Genomic DNA, 18,406 nt, shown 5'->3' on the forward strand with positions numbered 1-18,406 from the left:
CTATCCACTGTGCCAACTTATAACGAAATCTGAGGGGGGTGGGATGGGGAGGTTCCCTTGTAAGTAGTTGCCATTTTTAGCTGGTGACTAGGCTCTTATAGCGCTTTGTAACAGTGACAGCACGCGGATATGACAACTACGCTCCACCACAGCCTCGCATATATTGTAGCTAACTGGCAAACACTAGGAGCACGCATTAGTAAATAGGATACAACCAACAAAAGCTCAAACTTTGCATCCGTGTTTTCTCCACTGCAATAGTTACAGTTAGCTGAATAGCAGGGTCTTGCGTTTGAAATTACGTGTATAACGATGAAACAACAAATTAGGAAATAAATAAAATCCACATGCCAATAGAAAAAAGGTCATATCTTTATTCAAGTGAAATTTTTCTCATAATTACCGTCTGGCCATTGAAAGTTGACATGCGCCAAAAACTGCTCGAAAAAGCACACTTTCTCTGAAACATTGCCGTGTATGTCGTCTCCATTTAAAATAAAGCGTAATATTCACACACTAAATAAAAGTAGATTTCCACGATTCCGGCAATGTACAACATATCGATGTTCGCTATGCGATGTAAGCAGAATACGAGCTCAAATTCTGGGGTCAGTCATTATGAAATGGATAATAAGTCTGCCCATTGGTCAGGATTCATGAGGGAGTGGTATATGCCGTTGTGCGTCATTCTTTGTCGTCTGACATTTGTATCCGAGATGTAGTGTAGCAGTAAATGTTCGGGGGAGCCAATTTCCCCACATCTGCATTCTTGGTTCAGACAGAACTTCATCGGATGTAATTGTATTCGATAAGCTCCATGTCCGGTTAGGAAATGTAACATTCCGTGGCTTGGGGAAGAGTGTTTTATTCCTCATATTTCCCTTCCGTTAGGAACCAAACTTAGACTCTTCGGGTCTTTTCGCATGTTCTTTTGTACCTGAAGTCGAATAGTATACAACCATTACTTGCCGTAGGTCATCGACGAAATCTGAACAAACAACGACAACGTCGCAACATTCTTCACCACGACATTGCCAACTGTCAAACAGCACCCTTATATTACTTTTTGACACTATCATAGACACGTGAAAATTTGGTTTTTGTATTCATGGATTAATTTATTGAAATTTTTGCATAATTTTTCTTCTTGAACTCCCTAATCACTCTTCCACAGTGAAACAAAATTTTCCATTAACTGAGTATATGTTCTTTAGTTGACATTGTCATGTAAGTTACATTTGTACTCTGTACAATATGGCATGTCCCATATCCTCCCAATTCACTCGCTACCTAGATCTTCTGAACACGACATAAATTTCAAAATATTGGTTCGACGGAGAAAAACAGCGAATTAATATCTCATTGACCGTATTCATATGAACTCTTCTAACGACTTCTTTTTGTTCCCGCAGGCCAAACAAAACTGTGTGGGCACCGATGTTCAACATCTAAAGAAGCTGTTGAATCCTTCTAGTACGGTTTTTGAGGCATCATCAGAGTGGATAAAATGTTTCCACAAGTGAGTCGAACACATGCAAGACGGTAAACATTTTAAATGCGATATTTTGAAAAACGATATGTACCAATTCTTTCTTCATTGTTTCCGTGGTAAGAAAATGCTCGAGATCTCTAAATTACACTCCGAATCCTGTATTTTTATTGATTGAGACACTTGTAGTTCGCTTTTTTATTTGAGTGTCTCCAGCAACAAATGTCATGATATCTGTGGAAACCTCCAGTGAAGTGAATAAACCTACGGCCGTCTAAGTTCACTTTTTTCATCCATTTTCAATATATAATCTGTTGATCGGATGTTGATGCAAAGCTTACATAAGCATTCAGCATAGGCATTTTCTTTTTCAGCATGAAGCCTGACCTAAATCTTGTCAAAGGTATCTGCACCATCCCTGGATTGTCTAACAACTTGTGTTATCTGTTCGCTTTATACGCGTGGCACGAATAGACTCCTTGTATTATCTATCCGGCCTATTGGGTTAGCACGAATGGTAGTCCTTGTATGACATGTCCCAGAAGTATAACCGAGGTACCATATCGAATTATTGCGCGTTATCTTTTCCATCCATAACTCACGTAACAAGCTTATAGTCCCCTGTGGTACAGCACTGAATTTATTTTTATGTGTAGTTTGCTTACCAGCTCTTATCCCTTGCTGGCTCAGCGTATTTGTACCGGATAGGTAATCTTGACATTAAGGGCACGTTGTCCTTGTGAGACACTCATGACTTCGCGCTGAAAAGGTAGACAATACTAAAAGCGCGCCTTTAGGTACAGTAATGGGATTACCTGGTAAATTTCGAATTGCTGTTCTTAGGAATGTGGATAAAATCCAGCAGATGTCGGCTTCTAAAACTTCATCACCCAGATGCGTTAACAATCAGGAACGTATAAAAAATAAGATCTCGGTGTCTACTAAACAGGGATTTTATCTGTATTTTGGCTAACTTACTTCTTCTTCCTCATTTCAGACGTTGTTAGCAATTCACAGCGTTAATTTTATGAGGCTTCCGAGAAAGATTCTCAGATTAAAACACACTCGCCTCTTTCCAAAATAACAGCCCGCCATCATTTCCGCCTCTGACGCGAGGACGCAGTGAACCTCGACCTTGGCAATGCGCACGCGCGGTATTGCCTTACGGGTTGAAACGTGTGCGCGGGCACCGCTGTGCGCCTGTCAGATTCAGATCTCGCGTGTGTGTTGTTGTATGTGTGATTGTTAAAATAACAATACGGTAGTGGGAGAAGGATAATCACTCTTCATTGCAATGGATTAAAGAAGGATTTTTAATCGCTGTCAGAGGTAAAGATATTTTTCATTGTAACCTTTTAAGCGACACAAATGGTGTACGAAATGAAGACAGTTATTTGAACTGTGACTTCCAGGAGTTGTTTTGACTACGGTATGTTTATCAGCGATGATATGTTTCACTGGAAGCAGGAGTTTCTGAATCGTATATAGAATGCGGAAGTGCTTGGTTGCAGCTGGATTATTTTTGGCTTCACAGCTATTTAACTGTTATCGCTGGGAATATCATTTACTCTTCAACGCCACAGATTGTGTAACACAATGCAGTAATGTTTACGATTGAGACGAAGTAATGTCGAGTGTTTTGTTGATAGTGATAGGGATGTGATGATCAGCATTCTGACAGTCGGAAAATATGGATTCTTATGCGGAATTTGTGCATAGTTAAGACATACCTGATTCACAGTATGTCTTAAGATATTTGTGGTAACGTTAACATTGAATTTCTGCAATTGCTTTTTTGATACAAGACCAGATTTTCCTCAAATGGGCCACTGTTGGGATATTCTGAGACGTTCGCCTATAAAACGGCTGAAAACTACCTAATAATCATATAGTTGAATTACAGTGAATGTGGAGGGAGAAGTTGATTTCAGTTGTTTGTGATGGTTCTATCAAGGGATACCTCGTGTTTCAAAATTTTCAATGCATGTTACGTTAATATTTACACAGTAACTTGATATCAAAACCAACGGCAACCAACTGCCGTTATTTTGTATCGAGTAAATGCATGCGTACAATGTGTTATGATGAAGTGAACACTGTCTTTTATGTGGTATACAAAATGTGAGCAAGGATTTGTTTTACTTTGTAGTAAGTAACCCAAACAAAAGAGGAAAATGATACATATGGAAGGAGGTCTAGATGAAGTTGTTGCTCTTCCTGGTTTATCAATAATCGGACAATGTTTCGTAAACAGTTAATGTTGTAATTTGCTTGTGAACATCACATAATCTGACAGCAGTGATTACAGCTGTTATTACGCATATCATGCACAGCTTTTCCTCAAAGGCACTAACAAACAACGCACTGGAAATGGTTAATTTTGATGTTCTCGTGGATAATTGTTTACTAATTTGTGAGTTTTCACTTGTAGACGGGTTCTTATATTTGTGAAAGTTTGTTTTGATTTTCCATGAACTTGTGAATCAGTTCTTACTTATTTCATACTGGCTGCTAACTGTTTCAAAAGAATTTCTGGAGATTACAACTTAATGCTATTGAGAAGGTAGTAAACAAATGGGCCTATCTCAAATGACTTAAGCTGGAAGCAAGATGTTAGGGCCTATGTGTGGCGAATTTGTGGACTCTCACCTTGTAGTAGCCTCACCAGTTCCTTTACCCCTAATTTTATATGCTATTCAGGGTTCCAAAGGACATACCTTTTACTTTCTCCTTTGTACATAGAAACAGTATAGTGTTCCTGTTACAGTTAAATGTGATGTTATTCTCCTCACTTCCTATGGATTCAGTGTATGTAATTAGATCCTATTCCTCTTCACTGCCTCTTCTTGCTATCTTAGCATAAAATAACATTTGATCTGGCATTTTTGGACAGTTATGAGAATTTCTGAAAGAAAAAAAAACCCTTAACTCATAATGATACCTATCTCTTAAACCATTAACTTTATAAGTACTCAAATTAGTTGTTTTAAAATTTAGGTGTATTTAGTTTTGTGAATCAGCGGTAAAAACAATATTCTTGCAGGAAGTCAAGAGGAATATTACATACCAGTCGTCGACTTGGACCTTTGGCATAATGTTAATGGCTGTGTGACATCAGCTTTTGGTGAATGTTTTTGCAGTTTGCTTGTTAGTTGGTGAAGCCAACAGATATGAAAGCAAAAAAACTGATTATGGTGACAGACTTATGTGTAGCGTAGCTCAGGGTCTAGGTTAGGTTGGAAGGTTTCAGTTTGGATGAGAGTTAAGAGCTGATGAATGTGAAAGCAAAAAAATCTGAATGTGTTGACACAGTGATCTGTAGCATAGCCTGTTTGAAAAAAAGGGCCACTGATACTGTGTTACACTCGCCTTGTTGTTTATGATGTTTGCTGCACATTTCCTATGTCACTGGTGAAAGCCAATGACTAACATTGAATATTCCTCTTTATGCCTTTCAGAGGAAGCCTGTGGTTTCATTTAGTGAAATGAAATCTACTGAATAGGATAGCTGACTGCATGACCACATTACCTACAGGGCAAGAGACAAAACAGGCCACATTTAGATCTTTATCCGAAATTGCAGTAGGCCTATTGCATTATTTTCATTGTGTAACGTAATGTCTGATGGGGTAACACTATATGCTAGCCCATAAACTGAAGCCTCTGAATATTTACAACTGTCTTCCTGTGCTGTTAACCTACTCAGGGGTTCCCTTGCTAATTGTACTCATGGATCCAGTGGAAAATCTAAAATGTGACACAAGCATAGGACTGAGAATAGCTACAGCCGGGACAGTGTTCAAGAAAAGGAGGAAATCATTATGCTGGCCTCTGAATATAAACTGAGGAAAAGATGGTTAAACTTTATATATGTAGCATAGCTTTATACCATGTAAAGATGAAAATATGAAGAAAGGAGGTTGGAACTGTGGGTGTGGAGGAAAGTAGGTGAGATGGGAAGACTGGGTGAAGAAGTGTTGAGCCATTTGGGAGAACAGGAAGGCACTTTAAGGAAATAAAAATTAGCAAGGCCACTTCGTGAGCTGCTAATGTATACTCTAGTAAGGAATTGAATGGTAGTAAAGAGAGAGTGGGAGGGGAAGAAAAAGATAGAAACTAAGGTAGTGCCAGGGAGCAAAATGGTACGTCTGAGAGGAACTACAGAGGATACCACAAGATAAGGGGGGGCGGGGGGGGGGGAGATTGTGAAGTACAATGTCTGAACCTGCTGCAAAGCAGAACAACTAGGGAGAGGATTGTATTTCCAGTCCACTCCCTCCTCCTCTCCTTCAGACAATAGTTTACTATCATTGCCACTGCATGACATCTCATAATTCTTCTCCTGCTGCAAATTAGCATACAAATAAATTTTTGATATAGATCACGTTGCCATTGGTCATCCTTCCATGGAGATTTGAGACCACTTTTAAAAATGGTGTGGACAGTCACCTGGGAAACTAACCAAATAAATAAATTAAAACTTAGATTGGGAAAAACTGATACATATGGCTGAGGTTCAGAATGCTGGGTTGAACATCAGGTGGCAAATTGTTTTAGAAAGAAGGGAGTGAGGAATGTATGAGATTGGTTTCCTGTTTGTGAAATGTCACTGAAGCTCTTCCACACAAAGCTGGATTTTATTTACCTTCATGTCACTTTATAGTTAATCATGGTGCAATATATTACTGCAAGTGAATACTCATGCATCAGTTATGCTTAGTTTAATTTTTAGCCAGATGAGTAAACAGTACGAATATTTTAGGTTGTCACACAGTTACATATCTTTTAAGAGATACGTTTTTATAATATCTCAGATTATATGTTTTCTTGGGAAAAAAGTGAAGTTATTTTCAGACTGTTTTTGTTCTAAATTGACCTTTGATATCATTTTGGAGGTGAAGTTGAGGGCTACAAATGTGCAATGATGCATACTCTATGTGAGGACTGACCTCATTGTTTTACAGTTATGCAGCTTTAATCCTCAGATCAGATCTAAATTGAATTCCATTGATTAGCTAAATCTGTGAAACTGAATATTTCCAGAAATTTGCAACTTTATCATAAGTAAAAACTTTTGTTGATATGGTGCTTTCCAGTCTTAATATTTTTGGAGGGAAAGGGAGATATAAAAATATAAGATAATCAATCAAGTATTCCAAGATGAATGACAGCAAAAGATTTGAAAGTGGAGCTTTGCTAGATTAGCTGCACATCTTGTAACTCGTAGAACTCAGTGGTGTGTGAGTTCGGAAGCATAGCCAGTTCTGAATGATTTGTGCCATAAGTTTTACAGGTATTGCAATACTTTGTTGAATGCATTACTAAACATAGTGTGTACAGGAGGACATTAATTCAGAAGATAATTTATTATTGCAATGCATGTTTTAAGGATTTTTGTATGGATTTTTATGTGTCGCAGTTTGTGCCTGTCTCAAGCAGTTTTTTTAGGCTTCACAATGCTCTTCAGTAGTACATCCATGCCATTTGATAAGCTAAGTGTGCCATCCAGGTAATGGTGAATGGCCTGCATCTTTGAAAACTCGTCCAGTCTTGTCTGAGTACAGATTAGGTGAAATAAAGATTTCAGAATTTAAGGCTTCTCAGTGCTGCATCTTCCATATTTTCCGTTACTGTAACTACCACAGTCTTCAGTGACCATCATTTGTTTTGACGGTGGATCATTGTATGTCAAGGGGATGAAAGTGTTGGCTTAGCTTATAAGATTGTGGGTGGGGAAAAGAAAAACATTCTATAAAAATATCTCATTCTTGAAAATTCTGTGCTGATTTGGAAATCAATTGGATATCAACCACTCATATTTTCTTGGCTATACATCAGTTGTACCAGGCTCATCGACCCATGCTCTTTAACCAAAAATCCAGGAGAAGATTTCTTGCACTTTTAAATCAATGATTTTTTTATAAATTGGCATCTTATAAGCAAATCAGCTCCAAGCAGAAATAGTCCTTTCAATAATGCATTGAAACCTAGCTGCATAACACTGAACTTCACTAAGGGTGATTACTCACATAGACATCATACAGGAAGGGACTCTTCATGTCAAAAATATTATGAAAAATAAGAACGGCTGCATTTATTTTTATTTGCAGTGGAGCGGTTCTCTCAGAGCACATGATATGTTGTATGTGCTTAAATGTCAGATACATTACAAACTTGGGTGCTGCAATTAATGCCCGTATGGTGACTTAGTTTGGGTGTCTTAGGGGGAGACGGCAAAAGTCAAATGTCCATCATGGCACTATTTGTTAATTTCCTCAAATATTTTTAATTTCTCTATAAATAGTCATCTCAAGGGCACTGTGTAGCAAGAGTTAGATGCTCTAGCCCATGGTCTGCAGCTCATGGTCTAGTGGCTTGTGTTGCTGCCTCTGGATCATGGGGTCCCGGGTTCGATTCTTGGCTGGGTCAGAGATTTTCTCTGCCTGGGGACTAGGTATTGGTGTTGTCCTCATCATTTCATCATCATTTGGGAAAGTGGTGGGACTGCACAGTGAAAAGATTGGGAATTTGTATGGGTGCTGATAAACACGTAGTTGAACACTACCAAAACCAAATATCATCATCATCATCATCATCATCATCATCATCATGTAGCCCGTGAGGTAGAGTAAGGAGAAAAGCGTCCTATCAAGTTACATATAATCATTATTCTAATTTTCTTCTGCTCCTAACATACGAGTACAATGAGAATAAAACCGGAACATAACCTGTGATAAATATTGCCGGCAGAAATATTTCTCAAAATCTACAGTTTTCCTAGACATGCTGCAAAAGTTACTGTCAGTACTCGAACTGTAACATTATCATAAAAACTGTAACATTATCTCGACAGATAAGCAAAATATAAATAATCATCAAGTCATCAGTGAATTTACCATCATTGCCTCCAAAGGGTAAACTGCTAATAACAACAGAGACCATAGAGACTGAGTCCAAAGCTATCTGACCATACAACCCACATATTTCCATGTGTGCGTGATAACATTATGGAATCAATGGTTGCGAGAGAACTTCTCGTCCTCTAGTAACCCATGTAACAACACATTTTTCATCTTGATGAGAAAAAGTAATATTATGCCCATAAAAATGCACCCATACTACAGTAACATTCTCTCTCTCTCTCTCTCTCTCTCTCTCTCTCTCACACACACACACACACACACACACACACACACACACACACACACAGAAAGAGAGAGAGAGCTCGGAAACAGGAAAGCTAGTAAGGGTGTTGTCGGGTAGACTGTACTGAGAAATAATTGTTAAGAAAAAAATTCAGTACTTTACATAAGTTCCAAGTTAATTAGAAGTGAGCCAGTCAGGCTATTCCACGCACAAATTCAGATGGCCAAATGTGTTCTTTGTACTGTTTTATAAAACTAAATAAGAGTGATACAAAAATTTGATGTGGGATGGTAATAATCATTGAATCTGCGACAAAGGCTGGACGGTGTGTGTGTGTGTGTGTGTGTGTGTGTGTGTGTGTGTGTGTGTGTGTGTGTGTGTGTGTGTGTGTGTCAAAAAAACTACTGCAACGGAGGCCTTTTATATGTCTCTAAGAAACACATTCCAGAGATACTGGCACTAATGTGTTAGTGAGTTTATAACATCTACTGAAAAGATACACCAGTTCTGAGAAATTAAAGTTGTTGTCACATCAGTGAATTACATATGTTATAAGTCCTCCCCTCATCCCCTGTACCACCATCTTGCAAGCAGCCAGTGTGGTAGTACACAAGCCACATGATGTTTCTGTTATCTGCTTCCTACCCTCAGTGAAGGTCAAGAAGCTTCACTGCACTGATACCTAATTGTTGTGGGAAGACATTAATGCATATAATGTGTAATGGGTTTCTGCTGTCTCTATATCAAGCTGTTGAGAGTTACGTGGCTTCAGAAACTGTACACTTTTTGTAAACAGGCAGTCTGACACTAGCACTCACTTGTTATGTTATGCTCTCTTGCTCTTGCAGACACTGCACAGTGAGAAATGGATGATGTGCTCACCAGTGACCACTTCTCGATCTGGACACACTTAGCATATTAAGCAATGACCAAAAGAAAGTCACTGACATGAATTTTCAGTAAGACTAACCAGATGGTTCACCCAGCTGGCTGTGTGAAGATAGTTTGTCCCATGGTGGAGTGAGGAATGTCTGTCAACAGTTTGGGACAGGCTTGCTGCTTAGAGAATTTTCAGATTCTTCAACTGTAAGTGCAACAAGGAAAGGCTATGTGAAATCTTTCGGGATACAATCAAATATTTCATGAGCCTTACGGAATTATGGAAATTCATTAGAAGTATTTCCTTGAAACACAGGAACACTTAGCAACTGTACTGTTTAGTCCGTCTATAAACTGAAGAGTGTGCAGACGAGTCCCTGCTCTCTCTACCCAGCTACATCACAAGGTGCACCTGCAGACTATTCCACAAAGTGACACCAATCTTTCCGCACTGCACCTTTTAAACCATTGTTGACTCATTGTATGACCATGTCTGGGATATGTTAGTGTTTTACTAAATGAAATAACACTATGTGAGATACAGAAATTATTGGCTAGTAAAAGAAGTGCTTTCAAACAAAATTTGCGTAAATTGCAGCATGCTGTATTTCACCATTCTACGCAGACTATGGGTAGAGGAGGTAACCAACCCAAAAATAGTGAAAACTATAACTCTTTTTTTTTTTTTTTTTTTTAGGGTGGACCTGGTTTCACTTTTTTCTGAATCTCATGATGCTGCGCAGAGTCATTACTGAAGGAGAGAAGTAAAGTTGTACAATGCAGCACACTGGCAGCAAATCAAATCAAATGAAATGCCCCTAAAACCTTACTACATTTAGTAATGGACAGTTTCAAAAATCTTGGAGAGGGACACTTTTCTTACTCTTCCTCAGACCAAGGAAGTATGAAATATTCCACACAGTAATCGAACCATTGTCTTAACTAGCTGTATAGGAAGTAGTTTGGAAAGAATGGTAAATTTAAACTTTTTCTAGGTTTTAGAGGTCAGGAGTTTTCTTGACCATTCTCATTGTGGACCTCAGGAGGTACTGATGCAACGATATGCTCCATTCTGAGCACGAGAACTACTACTTGCTATCTTGGGGCCGGCCATGATGGTGCATCGAAGGGACAGGTTCTTGACTGTTCCAGAATCCCCAGTATTCCAAACTGTTACTCATTGTGTCATGGAACTGGTTTTTGTAAATCACCTTTGAGTAAAAAGATAGTTTTGAATCCGTACAAAGCATGCTGTAATTGTACTACATTTGTTTCAATCTCAACCCAAACCCAGAGTTGGAACCCAATGTCACATCCACGATGCCCAGAATTTCTGTAGATGTACCAGGGTACATTTACCAGAGCAGCTGTACTCATGAGTATGTTTTTGACTCTGATGATCTCTGCAATTCCAGTGTAATATTTACAGATGGGGGCCAGGGAGATTTGTAGAATTGCATGTAATCTTTTGGCCACTTAAATAGGTGATACATAATTGTGATGTAAATGCCCTGTGTATGTTCTGAGTCTCGGAATATGCCAGATAAACACGTTCAGAACATTATAGACTCGTGTCTGCACCTTCTAAGACTGGAAAAGGACATCATTTTGCTGGGATCTAGGGCACACGGTGATTCAGGGAAACAAATTAGAGGAAGCATTTGCAGTAAATTCAGTGGCTCAGTTTACTGTCCTGTTACATGTTGTCACATCCCTATTGAGGCACAGTCATGCAGTGACAAGAAGAGTGGTTGGAGGTGAGAGGCACTAACCTGTAACAACAAAAACGAACTGCTCATGGTCAGGGCACCAGATTTTCAATCCAAAGGGCCTGGGTTCGATTCCCGGCTGGGTCGGAGATTTTCTCCGCTCAGGGACTGGGTGTTGTGTTGTCCTAATCATCATCATTTCATCCCCATCGACGCGCAAGTCGCCGAAGTGGCGTCAAATCGAAAGACTTGCACCAGACGAGCGGTCTACCCGACGGGAGGCCCTCGTCACACGACATTTCATTTCATTTCATCTAGATTAGCAGACAAGATAGTCCCTTTTCACATAACCATGTGCATTTCGTAGTCCATTGCATGTTTTAATGATCTGATGAGAAGACTCAAATGCTAGTGGTATACACATTTTGTTAAAAGGTATTTTATCTGAGTGTATTTGTTTTCAGATAAGAGGACAGACACTAGTTTACCAGCTGACCTGTTTCCCATTTTAGCAAATGTTGGAATGAATATGGCTGATTAGCTTTCTAGATAATTTCAGTGGCCTGTTTAGTCTGTTTTCAGGGTGGCTATATAACCCAGCTTTTTAAGAAAAAATGTGACCACCAAAATTGATGTTCCAATTTTAATATTATCAATTTCTGCTGCTGGTTTTGGTCTAATGGAACATCATGTGGCAGAACATATTATACTGAAGATAACATGTGCTCATGTAACATGAGCTGTCAAACGAAGGTCCCTTAGTTAAAAACTAATGGCGGCTTTTGCTGTCATAAAGCCACATTTAAAAGTACCTAAAAGTTGTGGGGCACACTCGCTTACACTTACCTCTCCCTCTTGTTTTCGCCTTTGCTCCCATTCTACCATTTTAGCAAGTTTTAGAGCAGAGAACACATTTGCAGTTTTACATCCTGTGTGTGATAGGTTATTATTATAGGCAGAATAACGTGAGGTTTCAAAACACACGACTGTTGAAATTATTATATTTTTGAAGTACATGATTTCATTTGCAGTCTTTGGCCATTTTAATGTGAAACAATTTTGTGCTGTGGTACATATTCTCAGTTTATCATTAATGTGTGCAGTTATTTGCCGTTACTTATACAAAGAGAGCCTGAAATGAAATGTATGTAGCCGTAGAAGATGGAATATATGAGTGAACATGACATATAATAAATACACTGATATTTTTTGGAATTTTGGTGTTTGCTACAGTAAGAAATTATTCCCCTTAAAAGGCATTAAAGATGAAATTGTAATTGTGGACCTTTAAAGTAATTTTAACAGTAAAGCCAAAATGTGTTTTAAACAGTTTTATTTGACTGTGAAACTTATCCAAGAAAAGATCTCTCTCCGTCTCCCTCTTCCTCCCTCCCTCCCAATCTCCCTACCACCCTCCCCCTCTCATTCTTTTTCTTAAGACGTTGATTTCCACTGACCTTTAAAATGACTTACCTAGCCAGAAATAGGTGACCTACAGTTTAACATGGATTCTGAACGATGGTGAAGCTCGGGATTTTTAACGTTATCAAACATTTCCAGAGGGGAAAGAAGTGAGAATAAAACTGAAATATACGGCCGTGGAGGGGGGCGGGAGAGTAGTTCCTTCCTTGCCCCTTGCAGGGAACGCCGTTGAAAAGAGAAATAATTTGGGTGATACGAGTTCCTGTAAATAGAGTTGTATAGCTCGCTTAATAAATTTCTCTGTTACGCCGTTTCGGCCATTGCCGTTATCAGATGTGTGTAAAACGCAGACGTTGCAAAACAAGCTTCAGTGTGAGTGCGGTAAGTTTTGTGTTTTTTGAGATATGTTGTCAGTAGTCGAAACAGCGCGACAAACAAAGAAATTTATTAAGCAATCTACCCGGTATTATTCACAGTGATCGCGGACTGCAGGAAATGTATTTCCTTTATTGATAGAGCTTCCGCTGAAAGCAGAATCATTAAGTATTCCATTTGCATGTCAGCTGTGAGTGTTATTCACCTTTTATATTTATTATGGCCTACTTGCATGCAGTCTGCTTATTCGCGGGCATTGTCGCCGAATAAGCCACGGGAGAGGTTTATTGCAGCTAAGCCGTCAAGGCCGTGTCGTTTGTTTCTGCCGATAATTACGCCGTGGCAGAGGTCGAAGCACTACCACAACGTGTCCTTCAGCTTCGAGAACAGAGTTGTTACTGAAAAAGAGTACGCATGTGAAAAAAACATGTCGCCGTTAGAAGCTATACACAAAACTATATTAACAAAAACATAAAAGGGATTTCACCACTGTAATACTCGGTAGCACCTCTGTTTTAATGGCGTTAGGCAAATTGCAGTGCCTATTTTACCAGAGCGGAAGTTTAAGCATGTAACTGGGAACGTTCCAGCGTAATTTAAAATTATACTGTGAAAGTAATAAATGCGAAGAAAAATATAAGTGGAATTAACTTTCCGCTCGTATCACTTTATTTAATACGTAGGATAAGTTATCCTTTGGTTAATGCGACAGACGATGTTACGTCTTAACTATTTAAAACACTCTGAGAACATCCCGATAAACAAGTCTTAAAGTTGCGTTGAAGTGTCTACATTCAATTTTAACCTTAATTTTTTAGCGTTATCATAAATGAGGTCGTCGGTGGCTCGTCTACCACTTCGTTATTCTTCCTATAAAACACTTAGGTATTGTATTTGCATTTTATAACTTGACGTGCCACGAGTTGAACCGGTTTAGGTTTGACATTTCACTTGTCTGAGAATACAATAATTTGTTAGTATATTTCCTTTGCAATAATGAAGTATGAAAGACCCATTTTTATAGTATTCATCATTTAGCATGTACATCTTGCAGTGTCAGCATTTGTATGGAATGTAACTTAACTTTTTGATGCTTTTTGTAGATCTGAGTGTAGTTGCGTCAACCAAGTTCGGTTATACAGTGAAATAATAGTGAATTTGTTGTTTGAATAAATACAACGAAAAATGTTTGTACGAAATATTTTTTGTGGAAAAGGATGCTTGCAAAAACCCAAAGCTGTAATTTTTATGTGGTCGAATTTTGTTACTGAACAGTAATTCGATACCCTGCTAAATTATACTTTTGAATGTGAGTTATTATTATTATTATTGTGTGGTGGAAAATCTGTTATTGTTCATCCATCGGTGAACATAGCGGCCAGCATTTTTGTTCGCCATATATTGGGCCGGCAACGTTCTTAAACTGTAAAACAGCGTGATTTTAAACTTTTCGCAGTGACCTTCATAAACAGCTGGAAATCGCCCTGACTACTGTCAAACTATTGGCAGCTGCTGCGAATCAGTGTGTTGGAAGAGCTCCCGAAGGTCATGTACCTACGGCACCGGTACCAAAGAACTTCAAGTATTATTATGTCCTGTGGATCCTGTCTCCTCTGCAGAAAGTTCGGTATCTGTCATTAGTCATTCACTTTACTGCGAGCAGCTTTTCAATGGTAGATACAGGCGTCCTATACTGTGTGTACGGGACGAGGGAGAACTTGGGATGTTACACCAATCCCCGAATTTGGTTAGCTGATTTAGGGGAGGTGACCAAACTGCGAGGTCATCGCATTAGGAAAGGATGGGGAAGGAAGTCAGCTGTGCCCCTTCGAAGGAACCATCTCGGCATTTGCGCGAAGCGATTTAGGGAAACCACGGAAAACATAAATAATGATGGCCGGAAGCGGGTTTGAACTGTCGTTCATCCGAATGTGAGTCCAGTGTGCTAAACCACTCTGCCACCTCGCTCGGTTTGAGGTGCTCTCTTTAACTGAAACTGAGCCAGTGGGATTCAGTTCACCTGTTTTGGGGAAACCTGTTTTGTTAAGTGTCAAGATGAGGATAACGCAAAAGCTTAGGGGTATGTTAATCGCCAGCATTTCAACGTACGGCAGATGATGGTACCCTTCGGGGAAATGGCAGAAAAGGACCGGAAAGGACACCAGGTGCACTCAGTGTGTATGCTTGGTGGCCTTCTTCAACATGTTGAAGCTATTTCGGCAGCCATTGAGGGAATAAGATGTGAGCAACTGGAGGTCGTGGCACATGTTGGAACAAATAATTCCTGTCGTCGGGACTCCGATGTCATACGTGCATCATCCCAGCGACTGGAAGAGATGGTTTAGAAGACCAGCCTTTTGCTTGGAGATTCAACGAAGCTCACTATGTGCGGCATTGCCCCCCCCCCCCCCCCCCCAACTGATCGTGGCCCCTTGGTTCTACGTCATGTGGAAGGACTGAACCAGAGACTTTTGTCCTCTGTTCTCATACATGCTTGTGGGACTGTTAATCTTTTTCCTAAGTTCAAAAAATAGTCATTTGATATTAGTGCAGCTACTGACATTGCATCGCGACAAAACGGTAAACAACAATGTGTACCCGCATCAGGGAATTTACGCTTCAATAACGGCTCTTTGGCGTGGCTTGAGACGACTACGGAACGAAAGGTGTCCGAGGTGAGAGTCGACAAGTGGACCCGGCAAGGAGCGGGGCGACTCTCTCTGCCCCTCCCTCCCTCTCCGGTGGCTCTGTCGGAATGCGGCTGCGACTGCGGCCGCCATCGCCACTCTATTTGTGGCTGGACGGGCAGCGCAGCGGCCAGACCTTGAAAACGCGCCACAGCCGTTGTGTCCCAGGGAGGCAGCAGTCGGCGGTAACCTGTGGTCACCAGAGAAAGGCAGCCTACAGTTTAATGCCGTCTCTCGCTTCAGTGATGTTGCATCACTAGACTTGTTTGGATTCAGTGTGACTCAGCGAACACCTAGTCTTCTTTGGGTGCCCAGGCAGTGTATCTGGGGGGGGGGGGGGGACACTCAGGTTCGGGTTCAGTCACCGTCTCCGTTTTGTTTCCTGCCAGGCCTGTGACGACAACTGCTGGAAGGAGGGGAAACAGCTTCGGTTTCGAAATTGGATAGTAATTTAGTGAGGAAAGATGGGCCAACCGCATGACTCCGGCAAGAGGGTCTAAATTACATGACATGTATTCGTAGTTGCGAATACGAACAACCACCAGCTGAATAAGGGAACGACGATCATGAAAATTTGTGCCGTACCAGCAGTCGAAACCTGATTTCCCGCTTTATGCAAACGGCCGCCTCCTCCAGATAATGGGAGAGTGGTTTGCACTTTCCTGTGCCCAAACATAAATTAAAAGGAATTGATTTCGCATCCCAGCATCTAGCTTTTCGGCAGAAGCTGCAGCTGTACTCGCAGACCCTCACCGCAAGAAGCATTTTGATTTTAAAGAGCTGCAGACGCTTGCTCCAAGACTTGCAGACACATGCCACTCTCAAGAAAGCTAATCCGCTGGTAATGAACATCATGAAAGCTGCCAGAGAAAACGAATATAAAGGAAAGAAGATAAAATTTATGTTGCTCAAAGGACACGCCAACATTAAATATAAGAATGACTTAACGAAAGCCGCTGCTTAACATGGTACTTTTATAAATCATGGAAAGGCGATATCAAGCATTAATGGGAAGTATTACGGTCAAATACAGCCGAATATTCCTTTAAAGTCCAGGTCCTATACAACTAAGGCAAACAAAAAAATTTATGAACTCCCTAACCCGAATGAGATTTTATCATGATCTTTCCCTAGCCATATGCACCGATAACACGTCCGAGACAGTCCTTACTGTAAATATGACGGAATAACAGTAGAGGATATCAGTCACATTTTTTACGAATGTAAACTATTTCAGATGCCATCAACCATTACCAACTTCCATACCACCTCTCTTGCATCAAAATAATATACTCATTGTGAAAGCAATTATGAAAATTTTGATAAATGTGAGTTCACTTTGTACAACCCCAAAACACTGAAAGATGGCTGTATGGCCTGCAGGCCAAAAGTGGAAACAAATAAATAAAAAAATAACCATATGTGGCTATCCGTGTATGACCCACGGCCAGACCCAAACTTCCATATGTCGTCGGTTCTGCATCACAACCTCTACTCCTGCACGCACTGTTTAGTTCCCGTACAGGGTCGGACATTTTATTGAAAAGTCGCCGCCTGGTATTGCCGGACAAATACGATATTGCAGCCTGGGTACTGCATAATATGTGTACCAGTACAGATTGCGACGGAGGAACAACGATATATGGAAGTTTGGCTCTGTCCATGAGTCGTGCACGGTTCGTCAAAGCGTCCCGGTGCGGCACAAACGTTCATTGTCGTCATTCTCTTATACAGGCGATGGTTGTTCATATTCGCAGTTGGGAATACAGTTTCATAACGGCTGTAGTCTCCGCAGCGCCTATTCGAAGGAACATTGCATCGCTCTTCTTAACAACATAGGCACTAATGTATCGTAATAGGGTCTACTGCCCTCCAATGATGCTTTAGCAGGAGAATGAACAAGCAACAGGGTGGCTGAGCAACATCCTATGAGCCAATAGCATCGTGAAAGTAATTTTAGTTTGACATAAGTGTACCTAGTAAAAGGTTCCACGGAGATTATCTGTACATTTTTCTTACTTCCATTTGCTAGTTAACAAATCGAAAGCATATTTTCTGTGTGGTATTTTTAATGAGGTGCGTAACTTTCTTAAGTATCTTCGTTGATTTCTACCGTATCGCCTTTATGTAAACTCTCCGTTTCCTTTATGGTCTCTTGCAGAGTTACTGGTCTTACCATCCATCTAGGAGGTAGCATTGGAGCGTGAATGGCGTAGGCGTCACCCAAAGGATGGAAGAGGGACACTTTTCTCTTCCTAGAATCTGCAGACATAGACTGTTTTGTGTCTGGAAAAATATTTAGTACGAAAATCTCACACTTTTTTTCGGTGGTCGTCTGCGTTTCTCCTAAATCGCAGATTTAGCATTGGTGAGAGCGAAGAGGAATCCTGTGGGGTTTTTAAATTATTTCAATTTCTGCGCTTTGAGGAGTAATAATTTGAAGTTTTTTTTGCTCCTGCTGTTGTTATCATACAATATTTGTTCAGTCATTCTGAGTTTACTGTTTCAGATTTTTAATATTTGGTGAGAACCCAACATTGTTGTTACGGTGAATAAAAATTTGGCTCTGAATAACTGTTTGAATATCCAGGGTTTAATCGTAAGAGAGATTTTGCTTTCGATTTTTGAATCAAAATGGAGGCATTCATATTAATAATATAAACATATGTACTTAACTCATTTTAATGAACTTCGGTATC

General features: G+C 40.1%; 1 protein-coding gene across 1 annotated transcript in view; it reads left to right on the forward strand.

The window, feature by feature from the left end:
• The first annotated feature begins 2,650 nt into the window (after window positions 1-2,650).
• LOC126244882 (protein halfway) overlaps window positions 2,651-18,406 on the forward strand; it is a 219,775-nt gene continuing 204,019 nt past the window's right edge. The window contains exon 1 of the mRNA XM_049948274.1: window positions 2,651-2,818. The gene's annotated coding sequence lies outside the window, so the exon portion shown is untranslated. The remainder of the gene's footprint in view (window positions 2,819-18,406) is intronic.

The sequence above is a fragment of the Schistocerca nitens genome, chromosome 1 (genome assembly GCF_023898315.1).
Source record: "Schistocerca nitens isolate TAMUIC-IGC-003100 chromosome 1, iqSchNite1.1, whole genome shotgun sequence".
NCBI classification, from domain to species: domain Eukaryota; kingdom Metazoa; phylum Arthropoda; class Insecta; order Orthoptera; family Acrididae; genus Schistocerca; species Schistocerca nitens.